The following is a 6,251-nucleotide window of genomic DNA, read 5'->3' as shown; positions in this document are numbered from 1 at the left end:
GTAGGTCCAACAACGTCTACAAGAAGAAAGTTGTGTAGTAGACATCAGTACCCGGTGTGCCACGCAAGGCCGCGTGCATGCTTCGGGAAGGAGATGGCCTATGTGCAGACGAAGACGGTCGTAAACTCGCAGCAGCCGTTATCCGGAAGTGCAGGTTGAACGCGGTGGCGCTATCTATTTGTTAATATGTATACAAGAACTAAACATCTTCACATCAGTTAATGATCAGCTAGAAACTGTTTGTTTTAGCAGACAAAAAGTGAAGAAGATGCTTAATATTCCACCCGTTAATGATCAGCTAAAAACAGAAGGTTTTAGCAGAAAAAGTGAAGAAGATAGTTAAGGTGCAAGGGACTGCTTGCTCCCAGAGGCGGTTTCACTATTTTCAGATTAGATAAGCCAAGGTTGTTTCTAGATCATAGTAGGCGAAATACTATTGTGGATTTAGATACATTTTTAGATGTGGATTGGAGGTTGGTGTGATACTCATGTCTTCTCTGATTGGGATGCAAGTTCAAGTGAAGTCATTTTTTATATGTTTTTATGTTCATTTCGTGTGCATGGTGAAGTCATTTTATTGAATTTCAGAACACACCTTTTTGTGAAATAAGACACTGTGTGAAGCCAGAAGTGATACATACGAGTCATAATGCAGGTTTTGGTTTCCAGATTGCCACATGTTCTTTGAAATTCCATCGTAAATTTGAAAATTATACTCTAAATTAAATCGGTTTGGAGATTTGGCTGTTATGAAATGGTATGAAAAAAGTATATTAGATGCTATTTTTTTATATGCAGTCATGCTTGTTCGGGCATGGGCACCTCCTCAATATCCTCCTCTCCATTTGCTGCATCGTTCAGAAGATGTCCTCCTCCCCTTTTGATATGATCTTTTTTTTTTGAGTTGTTTTTGCTACAGGGATAGTGCCCTTTTTGTACAAGAACTGATGGTTAGTGCTCACTGATCCACAATCTTATGATCTGCAATTTCTTCATGAAGCTCGAAGGTCCCATGTCTTCATTTTCAACATGGACCAACAAGTACCACCTAGTAAAATTTTCTGTTCTCTACATATTCCTTGTTTTTGCCTTTGCTACTTTTATGACTTCAGATCTCATGATTGTTCTGTATTTTGTTTGTCTTATTGACAATGAGTTTTCCTTGGAAAATTCCTTCTGTTTTGCAATGTTTTATTGTCAAATTTTTATTTGAATAGTTTGAATGAACACGATATTATTATTAATGCTCATGCTTTAAAAGATAAACAACTAGTGAAGTTTTTATTTTCAGAAATTTGCTTCTAACTGAAATGAACAACATAAGTGAACAGTTTGGCAGATTACAGTGGCCAAGATTGTTTTGCACGATTTCAGTGGCAAACTTTAGAAATTTGCAGATTTTCTTGACAAAAAATTTACCCATTTGAATTGTTTAGTCCAAGGAGCATGGCACCATGGTCAGGCGCAACATTAGCAGGTGTGATGCCATACATCCAACCAACCCCTTCTAAATCGTCTAAGACATAAACAAAGACACTACATCAATAGAGAAATATCTCTATATATACAATATAGAATAACATAAACTATCATCTATAAGCAGACACTACTACCATGTTAGGAAAAAAAAGATGTTTCTCAAGGCTAATGTATCAATACATAACGTATTGGTGGGGCGCGGCGTGCCGCCGCACGGGTATGGCTAGTATTATATCTATCATAATCTTCGTGTGCAATGGTAAAAGGCAATCCATCAATATAATCCTTAATAAGCACAAACTTCTCCGATATAGTGTAGTTGGGAGAATTCAAAAAGATAATAGGACTATCATGCATGGATGCAATAGCAACAATTTCATGTTTAACATAAGGAACTATAGCAAGTTCATCTCCATAAGCATAATTCATATTGGCATCTTGGCCACAAGCATAGCAAGCATCATCAAAAAGGGATATTTCAAACAAATTCAAGGGATCATAGCAATCATCCTTTGGTAAGCACGAAGGGGAATTAAACAATGTATGAGTTGAAGAGTTACTCTCATTGGAAGGTGGGCACGGGTGATCAATCCGCTCTTCCTCCTTTTGTTCTTCGCTCTCCTCATCATCTTTTTCATCCAATGAGCTCACAGTTTCATCAATTTCTTCTTCCATAGCTTCCTGCAAAATATTAGTCTCTTCTTGGATAGCGGAGACTTTCTCAATAAATGCATTAATATAGTAATTGTATTCGTAATTTTCATAGCAATATCTAAGTATAGCAAGATTTTCAGGCCTATAAACTTCATCATCTAAAGCTTCATACTTTTCAAACAAAGTTTCAATTTCATAAGCAGCCTTAAAAGCAACAAATTCTTCGATTTGTACCACATCATAGTAATCATATATACCATTAGCATAAGAAGCTAAGGTTTCATTATCATTAAATTTGCATGAAAAGGGAAGGTGTGGAGCCTTCATCCTAGAGCAACAAGTAATATCATATCTCAAGCATAGATCCCGGGCATGCCAAGGAAACATAATAAATTGATCCCATAATAGTTTCCCTTTTTGTGTCGAGCAATAATCCCTAAAGTATTCACGTTGATCCAACGTGTCTCCCATTATAAAGTTGAATGGGGTTTTCTCAGGATTATCAAAGTAGTACATAATATCTTTCACATAATGAGAATCGAGGGTTTTAGGAGTTACCCCATCTCTATGAGTAGCAAGTACACCTAATTTTTTTGGTATTTTGTGTTCCATATCCATAACTAAAGATAGAGAACAACTAAGAACAGCAAATAAAAATTACTTAGTGATAAAGCAAACAAGCACACACGAGAATATTCACCCCACGCTATGACTCCCTGGCAACGGTGCTAGAAAAAGGTCTTGATAACCCGCAAATATACGGGATAGTTGTAGCCCCTTTTGATAAGTAAGAGTGTCGAACCCAACGAGGAGCTAAAGGTAGAACAAATACTCTCTCAAGTCCTATCGGCCACTGATACGACTCTACGCACGCTTGACGTTCGCTTTACCTATAACAAGTATGAAACTAGAAGTACTTTGTAGGTGTGATAGGATAGGTTTGCAAGATAATAAAGAATGCGTAAATAAAAAGTAGGGGCTGTTTAGATAAAGATGCAATAAAGTAAATATAGCGTGTGTGGAAAAGTGATGGTAGGAGTTGTGGAATTGTCCCTAAGAAATTGACTATGTTACTTGACCGATAGCAAGTTTTATGTGGGAGAGGCCACTGCTAGCATGTCATCCTTGACTTGGAATTCTATGCACTTATGGTTGGAACTATTAGCAAGCAGTCCGCAACTACTAATGTTCATTAAGGTAAAACCCAACCATAGCATTAAGATATATTGGTCCCCCTTAAATCCCGTATGCATCAATGTCTATGCTAGGTTGAAGCTTCTGTCACTCTAGACCTCCAATACATAGTCCTACCAACATACAACTAACCCTATGGTGTGATCCACGTGCGCGCTCATATGATGGGCACCAAAGGACACCAACATAACCACAAGAAAATTAAATCAATCATAGCAATTCATCAACCACCAATAGGACAACGAAAATCTACTCAGACATCATAGGATGGCAACACATCATTGGAAAATAATATGAAGCTTAAAGCACCATGTTCAAGTAGAGGGTACAGCGGGTTGCGGGAGAGGTGATGGAGATGTTGGTGAAGATGACGGTGGTGTTGGTGAAGATCGTGGTGATGATGATGGCCCCCGGCGGCGTTCCAATGCCACCGGAAGCAAGGGGGAGAGAGGCCCCCCTTCTTCTTCTTCTTCCTTGACCTTCTCCCTAGATGGGAGAAAGGTTTCCCCTCTGGTCCTTGGCTCCCATGGCGTGGGAGGGGCGAGAGCCCCTCCAAGATTTGATCTATCTCTCTGTTTCTGCATTCTCCGATTCTGCCCCTTCACTGTTTTCTTTATATCTGGAGATCCGTAACTCCGATTGGGGTGAATGTTTCGCCCAGATTCTTATCGTAAAATTAGCTTTCTTGCGGCAAAAGAAGAGCCTCAACCGCCTTACGGGTGGCCCACGAGAGTGCCAGGCGCGCCCAGGGGGTGGGCGCGCCCCCCTGTCTCGTGGCCACCTCGGGCACTGTTTCGCGTTGATTCTTGCTTCGGAAAATCCCAAATATTCCAAAATAATTCTCCGTCCGTTTTTATCCCGTTTGGATTCCGTTTGATATTGGGTTTCTGTGAAACTTTAAACATGCAACAAACAGGAACTGGCACATGGCACTGGATCAATATGTTAGTCCCAAAAATAGTATAAAAAGTTGCCAAAAGTATATGAAAGTTTAAGAATATTGGCATGGAACAATCAAAAATTATAGATACGACGGAGACGTATCAGCGGCGGAGAGAACGTGGACTCCACGCAGCAGAGTTCATCGGTACTAAGTTCAATCGTGCGGGACCCTCATGTTGAAGCACTGCTTCGCAAGGAGACGAGTACTAAGGGAGCTGCTTCTAGAGAGGAGGCTAAGCTGGAGCAACTGGTGGTAGACTCGAACACTCCATTGTATGATGGTTGCAATCCTCAGGTGACCCTCTTGAGTTTCACGCTCCAACTCCTGAAGACGAAGGCTAAAAACAAATGGACCGACACTAGCCATGATGAGCTTCTCAAGTACCTAAAGGATGTTCTTCCCGCGGGGAATCTATGTCCTAATAGTGTTGATGAGGCCAAGAAGATCATGTGCCCACTTGATCTGCCGCACGTTAGATACCATGCATGCATCAACGATTGCATAATTTATCGGAAGGAGCACGTGGAAAAAACAAGCTGTCCGGTGTGCAATGCTTCTCGATAAAAGAAGGCCGGGAAGAAATGTCCCCAGAAAGTTGTATGGTACTTACCGATCACTCCCCGTCTCCAGCGCTATTTCGTAGATCCCAAGGAGGAAAAGCTAATGCATTGGCACGCGGAGAGGAAGAAGCTCGATGATCGAGATGATCCGAAGCTGAGACACGTCAAGGATGGAAGCTAGTGGAGAGCGTTGAACAAGTCCTATCGGTATGTCCAATGTGATGCAAGGAACATCGTGCTCGGCGCGTGTACTGATGGCATGAATCCGTTTGGCAACCAGAACACCAACCATAGCACATGGCCCGTGTTTGTATGGATGTACAATCCCCCCTGGTTCTGCATGAAGTCGAAGTACATTCACATGATCATGCTTATTCAAGAGCCAAAACAACCAGGAAATAATATTAATTTGTATCTGGGGCTACTTCAAGAGGAGTTAGACACGTTATGGAAAACACCGGCCAAGACATGGGACGCCAGCAAAGGCGAGTATTTCTACATGAGAGCCGCACTGATCACGACGGTGCACGACTATCTCGGTTACAAATATGCCACAGGCCAAGTGTGCCATGGATATTGCGGATGCACGCGGTGCATGGATGATACAATGTCTCAGCAGCTAACGTCAAGGAAAGATGGCGGGTCTAGGAAAATCTTGTACATGGGGCATCGAAGATGGCTCGAACAGGACGACCCATGGAGAAACCGCGGAGATCTATTCAATGGTCACACTGAGCATCAAGGACCTCCACATAAGTGGAGCGGCACCGAAATCGATGAGTTGTTCAAAAACTGGAAGGAGTGCCCCGCGCTAGGAAAGACGATGAAAAAGGCGCCGAAGCCGCTGCTGAAGGTATGGAAGACGAGGTCTGTGTTCTGGGACTTTGAGTACTGGCACAAACTCGATACACCTCATTGCCTTGATCAAATGCATATCTGTAAGAATGTCCTTGAGAGCTTGCTCGCGACACTGATTAACATGCCGGATAAGACCAAGGATGGGCCGAAGGCAAGAAAAGACTTGCAAGATTTGAATATCAAGGAAGATCTGCACATGCCGCCCCGTAAAAAGTCAGACGAGACAAAATATGGAGACAGAGGCGCGGGAGAAGAAGGGCAAGAAAATAAAGAAAGAGGATTATTGCCCCCCTTCTTGCTTCACCTTAAGTCAGGCTGAGATCGATCAATTCTTGAAGTGCCTTACCAGAGTCAAAGTTAGTTCCAGTTACTTTGGCAAGATAAGAAGATATCTAGACATGGACAAGAAAAGGTTCAGTGGGATGAAGTCTCGTGACTGTCATGTGATGATGATGCAGATACTACCTGTTGCCCTTAGAGGGATAATGGACAAGCACGTCCATGACAAGCTTATTGGTCTCTGCAACTTTTTCGACGTCATCTCTCGAAAGTCGATCAGTGTG

General features: G+C 42.1%; 1 non-coding gene across 1 annotated transcript; it reads right to left on the bottom strand.

Annotated features, from left to right (window-relative positions):
- Nucleotides 1–273: 273 nt before the first annotated feature.
- LOC123073173 (small nucleolar RNA snoR99) lies at nucleotides 274–374 on the bottom strand. The gene has a single exon (XR_006435626.1). It is a non-coding gene; the product is annotated as a small nucleolar RNA snoR99 (small nucleolar RNA).
- Nucleotides 375–6,251: the final 5,877 nt, after the last annotated feature.

Source organism: Triticum aestivum, chromosome 3B (genome assembly GCF_018294505.1).
Source record: "Triticum aestivum cultivar Chinese Spring chromosome 3B, IWGSC CS RefSeq v2.1, whole genome shotgun sequence".
Taxonomy (NCBI): Eukaryota; Viridiplantae; Streptophyta; class Magnoliopsida; order Poales; family Poaceae; genus Triticum; species Triticum aestivum.
This window is presented reverse-complemented; position numbering and strand designations above follow the sequence as displayed.